The 11843-nt window shown below is 37.4% G+C and overlaps 1 long non-coding RNA gene across 8 annotated transcripts in view; it reads right to left on the bottom strand.

Moving 5' to 3' along the window:
• Positions 1 to 9127, bottom strand: part of LOC110108670 — a 14026-nt gene extending 4899 nt beyond the window's left edge. For 3 of the 8 annotated variants that reach the window (XR_003700692.1, XR_003700690.1, XR_003700689.1), the window contains exon 1: positions 8896 to 9127. This is a non-coding gene — a long non-coding RNA (uncharacterized LOC110108670). Of the gene's footprint in view, positions 1 to 7370; positions 7515 to 7589; positions 8223 to 8895 lie in introns of those variants that run through there. The other 5 variants (XR_002304493.2, XR_002304489.2, XR_002304490.2 and 2 more) reach the window with 4 other exon arrangements.
• Between the last annotated feature and the right edge of the window lie 2716 nt (positions 9128 to 11843).

The following is an 11843-nucleotide window of genomic DNA, read 5'->3' as shown; positions in this document are numbered from 1 at the left end:
TGGACCTTGTAAGCCGGTGGTCTGGATGGTTCCAAGGGGTCGGCGGCAGCAAGGTGAGGGGAGGGGAAGAGGAGAAAATCTGAGGATTTTTGTTGCTTTGATTCCACCACCTTGTTAATCTTCAAGACTCGATCTCCACAACAACAAATAGATCAAAGAGAACTAAAAGGAAACGAAATACAAGAAACCTAGAACTCACAAAGAGATCTAGTTTTTCCTACGAACTCACTAAGAGATCGAGGAGAGTGAACTCACTAAGAGATCACCATGAACTCACTAAGAGATCAACAACAAAAAATTTTCATTATCAATAATTCATCATCCAAATACAAGAGAAGGGGCCTCTATATATAGGCCTCAAAAGAAATTAAAAGACACATTTGCCCCTTGGGCTTACATAAGACAAGAGGGTAAAAAGTGAAATTGCAAAAATTAAATAAAAATACACTTAATAAACTGAAATGAAATAAAGTGATCTCGGCCGTCGATCTTCAGCTCCTCCTCAGATAAGCATGGACGGTTTGGATGTCCGCATCAGTTTGAGTAGGAAGAATTTCGAAAGAAACTCAAAATATTATTGCCCTAAACCACCTTGATGCAAAAGAAAAATGGTAAGCATTGCCTCTTAATTGATGCCATAGCAATGTCTCTTGACTTGATAGAGAAGACTTGAAGAAGGAAAGGGGGAGGAGGGAACTCTAAAGTTGAGGACTTGAACAATAAAAACATCCTCATGGACATGAAGCTTGAGCCAAAATTAAGGCTCAAGCTTAAGAAGATGAAGAGAAGAATAAAAACTAAATAATGCTTAAAGACTTAACAAAGAAGAAGCCAACGAGTTTGAAGACTTAAAAACTTGAAGTTTCGAAAAGAATAAGTCGATGACAATGAAAAAAGGAAGTTGGTGAGGACACCTTAAAGAACGAGGAGAATAAGGACAAGAAGGAAGAAGATGATTATGGGATCTAAAAGCCACCTCACTCTATCTGAAAATAAATTACATCAAAGATAAATTCTCAAGAGGCAAATAAAATAGAAAATAAAACACTATATGAAATTTTGCTTCCATTTAATGACTTCATGTTCCTTATTTGAGACTTTTATGTCTAACTATTGATCTTGATTATGGAAGAAAATTCTTAATTAAGGGTAGTTGCATAGCTCTATAACAAAATAATGTTAGAACGACTTATCTTATGGTTTGACCTGTTCTTCTGGTTTAAATTGCTTCTCTCATTTTTAAAGGTGAGCTTGAGGGCTTGAGTAAATCTTGTCCAAGATTTTATATTTCCAGCATTACCCATCTATCAATGCACCCTGCTCTAAATAGCCCCTTAAGCAGGCAGCAAGGATGATTCCTAGCTCAAAATCTCTCATATAGTGTCTCGGGCAAAAAGCAAGTGATGAATTTTTGAAATGAGTCCTCGCACTCTTATCTAATTGTCAAAAAAACAATTAACATTTTAGGAAAGAGAGGAAAATCTTAGAGGAAAAGCCTACAATAAAGTTCGAAATCCCCCATCTCGAATTTTACAATAGAAAGAATGATCGTGTTAATCACGTGGCCTTCTTTGAATCAGCCACCTCCCTCCTATGATATCATTTCTTCATTGAATCTCATAAAATTAGGTGTGAATCCTCCAACGACATCTTTTCTTCATTAAATCTTTCAAAATTCGATACAAGCCCTCCTATGACATTCTTTATTCATTAAATCTTCCGAAGTTAGATGTAAGTTCTTCTACGTCATCTTTTCTTTATAAAATCTTTTAAAGTTTGGTGTGAGTCCTAAGGTATCATTTCTTCATTAAAGTTTTTAAGGTTAGATATGAGTCCTCCTACGACATCCTTTCTTCATTAAAGCTTTCGAAGTTAGGTGCGAGTCTTCCTATGGCACCATTTCTATATTAAAATCATCATAGATTAGGTATAAGTCCTTCTACAACATCCTTTCTATGTTAAATCATAAATAGGGGTGTAAAAACGGGGGAACGGGTTGGGTTCAGGTCCGACCCGAATCCGGTCAAACCGAACTTGACTCGTTTAATAAATGTGTCAAAAATGCATACCAGAACCCGACCCGCTAGCAACTTGAATGCTCAAACCCGACTCAATAATACGTTTTGATTTTTTTTTTAAATATAACTTTTAATTAGTAGATTGTAGATTAATTAATAAAAATTAAGACAATCATACCAACAAATTAAAAAAATTTAGAAAAAAAAAGAATTTAAACAGGTCATTTTGAATCAAAATTAGATTGACGGATCAACTAGAACCCAACCAACATAAGAAAGGGGTTAAAATTCCGGACCTGAACCTAACCCATTTATTAAACAGGTCATCTCGAACCAAAAATTTTCTGGTCAGGTTCGGGCAGGTCTTTTTTTGACACCCCTAATCGTAAATAATAAATCCTCCGAGGGTTAGGTATACCTTTCCTTAGTATTAAAAATAAATTCCACATCCTATAATAATAGGTTTGAGCCCACACTCTTAGTCCATCTTTTCTTAGTGATAACCTAGGAGAGAAATTTTGACCTCATTCGAAATGAGGTCAACAAATGGACCACAATGGGTGTGATTAGCTCCCCTAAGCTTGTCGCTGCACGTATTGGTTTTGGTCAAGATAATCAACAAGATCCAAAGGAAGCTTAAATTTAAGATAAATTTTAAATTTGAAGAATTAGAATTGATTTTGATTGGATTTGATTTATAAGTATACTATTTGTTTTCAATTTAGTTTTAGAATCATTTGATTTTGTAATTGAAGTTGATTTGGATTTGATTTAATTAGTATTGGGTTGAATTAAATTTTGATCAATGATTGGAAGAATGAAATAAATAAAGTGCTTAGTCTTAAAGTAAAGGCAACCTAAGAGTGTGGGCTCACACCTATCCTTAAAGGCTATGAAATTTATTTTAGTCCTTAAGAAATGATGCTACTTGGGAAACTTATACCTAACCTTTGAAGGATTTTAGATTTACGATTTAATATGAAAAGGATGTCGTAAAAGGAAATATGTCTAATCTCTGATGATTTTAATAAAGAAAGGAAGTCATAGGACTCAAACCTAACTTTGGAAGCTCTAATTAAGAAAAGATGTCGTAGGAGGCCTCACACCTAAACTTAGAAGATTTAATGAAGAATGGATGTCATAGGAAGACTCACACTAAACTTCAAAAGATATAATTAAGAAAGGATGTTGTAAAAGCACTTCTACCTAACTTCGGAATATTTAATGAAGAAATGATGTTATAGGAGGACTTATACTGAGCTTCGAAATATTTAATGAAGAAAGGATGTTGTATGATGACTCACACCTAACTTTGGAAAATTTAATGAAGAAAGGATGTCATAATAGGGATGTAGCTAACAAAATAGGCCATGTGATTAGTATAATCATTTTTGCTTTTGTAAAATTTGAGACAAGAAGATTTTGAACTTTATTGTAGGCCTTTCCTCTAAGATTTACCTTGAGCATTTGTTCATCAGTTCACACTTCCTATTCTTAGATTGCATGGGAGTGGACTCTTCATTGTTGTCTAGGTGGTACGTCTCATCAAATGTCAGGATTGAGGTCATTATTTATTTGTCACAAAGTCTTACTTCTTCATGTTGACTAATGTTTCTCTGCGTTCTGCTTCTTATAATTCTTGATTTCTGATTCTTGGCATCAATCTACACAACTGCACTAATCAAGATGTTAGATTAAAAATACTAAGGTAAGCAATACCAATAACCTACTAGCAAAACTCACTATGCACCCAGAATAAAAAGCATAAGAAAAAAGAAAAGATATCGGAAAAGATCAGAGAGAGGCTATGGAATTTCTCTATAATAGCACAACGTACATGCTTGAGTATAAATAATTAGTGTCCAAAATACCCCTTTGCCCCCCTATCTATAATATCGGTCTAAGTGTTTTTGCGCAATTAAAAAGGTCATATAAAAAAAAGAAAATATATCCAAAAATATGAATCATATAGCTCAAAAAATATGTAATAAAAAAATTTATAAAAATACATGTGGAATGTGGATAATTTGACATGTGGTCAGTTGCCGACTGATGTCATCACCTTGACAAGTGAAGTTACTGACTGGTTATGCGGAGTTATCGACTTGTCGACTTGCGAGCCAAAATCCCAACGTGGGGAAAATTTTCCAATTGACACAATTAGGTTGCCAACTTGATGCGCAAAGTCGCTAATAGCCTAAGTGTAATACAAGCAAGTAGCTTCTGCATAACACGAGTTGGCCTAGTGAAACCTTGTGCAAGATATGCTTTGGCTAGATCACTATGAGCTTGGTGAGCTCACTATGAGGCTAACAAACTCACTATCTTCATTCACCCCATTCCATTGGGTTGCTTTGGGCCGGGGCAGGACCTGATTCTAAGCCAAACTCCTGAGCTATTTAGATGTAAAACCATCATTTTATTAATGTTTTTTGTGTGAAGTGTGTTTTGTTAAAAATGCTGTATTAAGTGACTTTGATGGTCACTATTATGCTTCTGTTGCTTTTGAGTGATGCTGAGTTCGTTGATTATAGATCAACTCATCATTTAAATACTGCCAGAATTTTCTGTTCATCATACACCTAAGTGTCTCAACTCTTCTGCATTAACCATTATTGTTCAGAACAACTATATTTCCATAGACAATTTCAACTTTGCAATTGATAACAACACTTCTATTTTAGACAAAAGGCATCTATTCGCAGTGTTCTGTGAAAATTGAACCTTGAGGAGGTTATATTTCTATCCATCCCATTTAAGTGGATTATATTCATTAAAATTTAATTGTATTATTTGTGTTATATTATTTGGATTCAACATCATAGTTATCCCATATCTTAGGTATTATGGGCTCGATAGTCTCACAGGATGTTATAAGATAAATGAGTAGCGCAATTAAATGGGAAGGAGCTTGCATGAAATTCCAAAATGATAATCTTGGAGTAAATGAGGTAATATTTAGATTTTATGAGATGCAAACTTTCGTATGTTTTTTGTCTTTGCAATTATGTGTGGGTCCTATAGTCTCTATTATGCAAAATTAATTATACATGAATATGTAGTTATTAGACTCTGTGTTGAGCAAAACTAATTATATGTGAATTTGGGCTTGCTTGAAAGAGTACTTCAACGCTATTAGGCCTTGAAGTAATAGCCTCATGTTTTTTTCTGGCAATTTAGGAGAAACATTATTTTTTGTGTTAAACAAAATATTAAAAATGTTTCAGCATTTTGTTTTGTTGTATATTTAAACATTGCGGAAATAGTAAAATAGCTAGCCCTAATAATATCATCAATCCACACTTTAGAACCTTGCTCTACCTCAAGCATGGATTTTCGAAACTTTTTCAAGGTAACAAATGGCAACTAAAGTCACACACATATTCATTATATAAATCCTTAGGCATCTTAGATGGCAACTCAAGTCCATTTTTATGTTTTTCATCTATGAGCGGAGACCCCTTATATGCTTACAGAGTTCAAATACAAAATTCATTACAAGTTCTAACTTTACTGCATAATTAATACTTATTATTATCTACATGGACAAAAAATTAACATTATCTTAAAATAATCGAGACATAATTCTTATGTCTCCCAATCTAAAACATGGTTGTTAAAATTTTGCTCTTCATTATCATCATACTAGGGAGTGGAGCATACACCCAATGATTCCAAAAATAGCAATGGATTGGCTACCATCAAGCTAACATAACACATCACTCTTAATATCATGCTTCCTCAAAAATATCAGCTGCAATTCAAATATTTTTATATATTCTGGGACATCAAAAATACTTAAACAAGGTGTGATCACCCCGGCTATGATTATCACTTATAAAATGATGCTCACATAACATGAGTATATTTTATACTTTCTTTTCGTAACCTCTCATATAATTTAGCTTTGATTTGATTGCTTTCTCAAATGTACTTTGTGAAACCAAATCAATCATGACCTTAGGATAACAAGTTAAAGTAGAAACATTATTTAAACATTTCATAGCATGGCTCTAATTTCTAAGGCAAATAGGAACCATCATCGGTTCATCAAGGTTCACACAATCATGAAACATGAATTCATTAGTCCAATTTCCTAACTTTGGTCAACAATGGCACATGTAGTATGAATTATGTGCTATGGTGGAGTAACACGTAGGCACATTCTTACAACAATGCCGTATTGAATCCTTGTCCATACACCACATAATGAAAATCCCAAACTTAGTCACTCCTATGGACGCCTAGCAAGAGTTCACATTCAAATGTAACATGTTTCATGAACAATGGATAAAGCTCATATTAGCTTAGCTACTTAAAGCCTCATCTTCATTAGTGTGGCACATCTTGTCTCATCTTGCTTCTTGCTAAAGCAATTAGGAGATTGCACATGTCAAAGGGCAGTCTAAAAACCTCCGAGACTTTAAACAATATGCAAAAAAAGTTTTAAAAAAAAAACTAATTTCATCATATGCAAACCAAGACTCCACACATGACCTTGAAACAAATCCCTAGCTATTAGTTTAGTAAATCAATCAACATTCTACAGGCACAAAAACTCATCTAAATCCCTGCTATTTAAACACAAATGTATTACTATCTCAAATTTTTGTGCTTAGTTCAATCTTGGAATTTATACAATAGGTGTAGTGTAGTGTTCATGATTTGCACTCCTAAGTCCTCGAGCTCCGTCATGTCATCGCATTTCCTCTCTCAAAGATATCTCCACTTTCATGCAACATGAAAGAAAATATGAGAAAATCACTCTATCTCCTAGGCATTTTCGGGTGTGTGGCAGCTGAGACCTAAACTATAGAGTATAGACACCTAGCTTCTACGTGACTTTGATTCAATTTTTTTTTATTCAAGAGCTCCTAGTGGTTTGATTTTTTGAACCCCTGAGCTTCCAATGTTCCTAAATCCTTCCAAAACTCCAGCATTCTCCTTGTCACCAGTTCTGCCTGTGTAAGCTCACCTTTCCTGATCGTCTATCTGATGCTCGGTCCTCTTTCCCTCAGCTCCAAGTCTACACATTTAAAGCTTTGTTGCAACCCTGATTCTAATCACCCACATGCACCGGCTGATAGATAAATAAATAAAATTGATTGATAGTGACAAAAAATAAAAGATGTTTATATAATAATTGTAAGATAAGCAGTCAAATATGCAAGCATAAGAAAGAACTTACAAGGAAATTTTGACATACAATCTGCGGTTAAAAAATACCTCATTGCAATACTGAAGACGCTAGTACATAATAAAGCAACATCAGGAGCTCCGGACTTTTTTTTTTAATTGAAAAAAAAAGTATAATGTTGAAAAAGGAAATAATAGTAGATGAGGAATGCAAACCTAGTTGAATAAGAAATATTGATATGCAGGAAGAAGTTGAAGCCAGGTCCAGTCCAGGATATTCAAAGAAGAAATTAGCAGGATACTCGCAAGGTAAGCAGTGAAGTGCGTGATCAGCAAGAACAATATCCCTAGAGCACAGCACTTGCTCAACAAAATTTTATCATCGTTAGAAAAAAAGAAACAGAGATGGATTAAAGGCGATGAAAAAAGACAAACTTTGGCAAAGGCCTTCAAGGACAGAAGCCGCGGATGAGCATGAAGAAGTCGAATGTGATGGCGTCTAACGAAAAGAGCGCCTGCTGTCGAGCATCTTTTGGTCGCGGATGATGCTTCACTCTAGTTGCTACGAGGCCTTGGAGCAGGGTAATTCCGAAGCGCTTCTTGAAGGGCATCGCCATTCTCCTCGACCGACTGAAGACCCTAGCTTGGTTGAGATTGTTTCGTGTGGTCATATTATTCACGATATTTCGTGTATCAACTGCCTGATTTGTAATTGTTGCGGGGTAGAGTATACGCCACTATAAGGGCTGTTTGGTATGCGGATTTAGGCCGGATTTGGGCGAAATCCAGCCAAACGGCCTAAAATGCAAATGAAAGCCACGGTTGACGGAAAATCCCCTCTTTTCGTGGTAAATTCCGGATTTACGAAATCCTTTGGTTCAGCGGATTTACGGGATTTGGCCGAAGAAGCGCGCGAAAGGGAGAAAGTTACCTTCACAGCAAGCGAGCTCCCGTAGTTGCTTCAGATCAAAAAAATTTCGTAACTTCCGATCCAACGGGAAGGTAATGTCGTCGAAGGAACGGCCAACTCGTGAAAATTTCTACATTCGTGCGAAGGAACAAAGCCGAACGAAATACAGGAGGGAAAAGTAGGGCTGCCAACGAACCGAGCCGAGCCTAGCCTAGTATGTCAGTGTTCATGTTTGTGTTCATTTAATATTAGCTTGTTCAAATTTGGTTCATATTTGTTCGAGTTTTATTGTTTGTGTTCATGTTTGGTTCATTTAAATTAATGAGTGTTCATGTTCGATTCATGTTCAATTCATGTTCGTTCATTTAGTGTTTATCGAGCTTTAAACAAACAAACATGAACGAGCTATAAACGAGCTCAACTTTTAGATATTCATTAACTTAACAAACGAGCTTTATCGAGCTTCCTAACAAACGATTAAATCGAGCATGTTCGTGAACATATGTAACAAATTTTTTTTAACTATCGAACAAACACGTTCATGAACATATCTATGAACAAACATATTTTATAATAAAATCAATTGTCTATGTAGCAAAGGCAATAATTTATATTTATAAATTCTATAATAATATATTAATTACTTTTATTGAGCTTATTCACTAGTTCAAAATCAAACACGAATCAAGCTTAACGTCGAGCTTGTTCACGAACTTCAAATTGATCAGCAAGAACAATAGCCCTAGAGCACAGCACTTGCTCAACAAAATTTTATCATCTTTAGAAAAAAAAGAAACAGAGATGGATTAAAGGCAATGAAAAAAGACAAACTTTGGCAAAGGCCTTCAAGGACAGAAGCCGCGGATGAGCATGAAGGAGTCGACTGTGATTGCGTCTAAGGAAAAGAGCGCCTGCTGACGAGCATCTTTTGGTCGCGGATGATGCTTCACTCTAGTTGCTACGAGGCCTTGGAGCAGGGCAATTCAGAAGCGCTTCTTGAAGGGCATCGCCATTCTCCTCGACCGACTGAAGACCCTAGGTTTGTTGAGATTGTTTCGTGTGGTCATATGGCAAATTATTGCGTCCGATCAACTGACATGCTTACATCCAATTCAGACGCGTCATCTCACCAAGATGCACTGGCCCGATATTTTTGAGTGACGTAGCTCATTTTTATTGGTGTCCGGACGAATCTGGACACCGAACACAATAATTTGTCGTGGTCATATTATTCACGATATTTCGTGTATCAACTGCCTGATTTGTAATTGTTGCGGGGTAGAGTATACGACACGATAGAGTTAAAATCTTAGGTCTTAATCTTGTACGGATATTCAGTTCATACATATAGAATACAAGTTTTTTTACGTGGAAAATTCTGAAAAAATTATGAGGTATGACCTAGTTGAAAATTAATCTACTAGAATTTGAGTAGATTGCAGTGGGCTGACTAGTCTTTGAGGGCGATCAGATTACAAATGCCTACCGCATGGTTGAAACCTAATGACAAACGGGGATGAAAGTCCAGCATCACTTGGTGGACTGGCAGAAGTCTGGTGCTACGTAAAAATTCAGGCGTCAGTTGGTAGCATGGCGGTGGTCCGACAGAACTCCGGATGTCAAGTGCTGGTATGGTAGAATTTCGGGCGTCAGGTGGTGGTCCAAAATAACTTCAAGCCTCAGAAGGTGGTCCGGCAGAACTTCAGGCTTCAAGTGGTGGTCCGGCAGAAGTCGGAGCCTCAGGCGGTGGTCCGGCGGAAGTTCAGGCCTCAGGCAGAGGTCCGGGCGAAGTCCAGGTCAGGTAGTGGTCCGGCCGAAGTCCGGGCCTTAGGCGGTGGTCCGGCAGAAGTCTGGACCTCAGGTGGTGGTCCGGTAGAATTCTATGCCTTAGGTGTTGATCTGGCAAAACTCCGAGCATCAAGTGGTGGTCCAGCGGAACTCCAAACAGTGGTCGAGAAGACAAGGAGGCAAGAGCGATCTCCGATCTCTCTCTTTTATCCTTTGGCTTAAAGTTCCATTTTCCGCAGGGGGGGTCTATTTATAAATTTCCTAGGGTGGCATGGCCCGTAAATAGGAGAAAGATCAAAGGTAAGTGGGGAGTAGTTTGAAATGGACGGCCGATATTGAATCCCTTGATCTTGGACCGTTTGCTAGACATTTGAAGGTCTTAATGATGTCGGAATTACGTGATCTTGGGAACATTGGATTCGTCTCGTCAAGCCGCTCAATTCGACTATAAGCATGTCACTTTTGGAAACCGATTGGTAATCCAAATTGTGGTTCGAACCTTCCAATAGTGCTTCAGGTCCGTGATTTGGACCCATTTGGGCTCGGATTGAGTCGAACTTTGTGTCGTTGGGATTGTATTTTCGAGACGTTCAGCTCAATTGTAAGTTTGCTGAAATTTGAGTTCAAATAGTCCCTTTAATTTCGGAAGTTTCCAACTTAGTTTTGCCTCGGGATTCGTGCCCAATCATGAAAATTTTTTATGATGTATAAGTAATAAACAAATCAAACAACCAGAGTATTAATAAAGTTTTGTTATATTTTATTAAACTTCTCTTGTCGTGCTTTAATTATTCTAATAATATATGTAAAATCTTTTAACTGCCTTAAATCCTAAATTGAACAACCAAACGGTCACACAGGATTTAACTGGATTTATCATGAATGTTACCAAACAACTTTCAGGATTTAAACCCCCAGGATTTTGTAAATCCGGATTTGAAGGATTTACGAAATCCTATTTAAATGAAATCCTAGATTCTACCAAACAGCCCCTAAGAGTTAAAATCTTAGGTCTTAATCTGTACGGATATTCAGTTCATACATATAGAATATAAGATTTTTTACGTCGAAAATTTTGAAAATAGAAAAATTATGAGGTATGACCCAGTTGAAAATTATTCTACTAAAATTTGAGTAGATTACAATGTGCTGACTAGTATTTGAGGGCGATCAGATTACAAATGCCTACCGCATTGTTGAAATCTAATGACAAACGGGGATGAAAGTCCAGCGTCACTTTGTGAACTGGCAGAAGTCCGGTGCTACGTAAAAATTCGGGCGTCAGTTGGTAGCCTGGCGATGGTTTGGCAGAACTTCAGCGTTGGGCAGTGGTCCGACTGAACTCCGGATGTCAAGTGCTGGTCTGGCAGAACTTCGGGCGTCAGGTGGTGGTCCGGAATAACTTCGAGACTCAGATGGTGGTCCGGCAGAAGTCAAAACCTCAAGCGGTGGTCCGACTGAAGTCCGGGACTCAAGCAGAGGTCCGGCCGAGGTCTAGGTCAGGTAGTAGTCCGGTCAAAGTCCGGGCCTTAGACGGTTGTCTGGTAGAAGTCTGGACCTCAGGTGGTGGTCCGATAGAATTCTGTGCCTTAGGTGGTGGTCTGGCAGAACTCCATGCTCAAATGGTGGTCCAACAGAACTCCAGGTGGTGGTCGAGGAGACAAGGAGGCAAGGGCGATCTCTGATCTCTTTTTTTTATCCTTAGGCTTAAAGTTCCATTTTCGAGGGGGGGTGGTCTATTTATAAATTTCTTATAGTGGAATGGCCTGTAAATAGGAGAAAGATCAAGGGTAAATGAGGAGTGGTTTGAAATGGACGGCCGATATTGAATCTCTTGATCTTGGATTGTTTGCTAGACATTTGAAGGTCTTAATGATGTTGGAATTACATGATCTTGGGCACATTGGATTCGTCTCGTCGAGCCGCTCAATTCGACTATAAGCATGTCACTTTTGGGAACTGATTGGTAATCCAAATTGTGGTTCGAACCT

The sequence above is a fragment of the Dendrobium catenatum genome, unplaced genomic scaffold (assembly GCF_001605985.2).
Source record: "Dendrobium catenatum unplaced genomic scaffold, ASM160598v2 fragScaff_scaffold_54, whole genome shotgun sequence".
Classification (NCBI taxonomy): domain Eukaryota; kingdom Viridiplantae; phylum Streptophyta; class Magnoliopsida; order Asparagales; family Orchidaceae; genus Dendrobium; species Dendrobium catenatum.
This window is presented reverse-complemented; position numbering and strand designations above follow the sequence as displayed.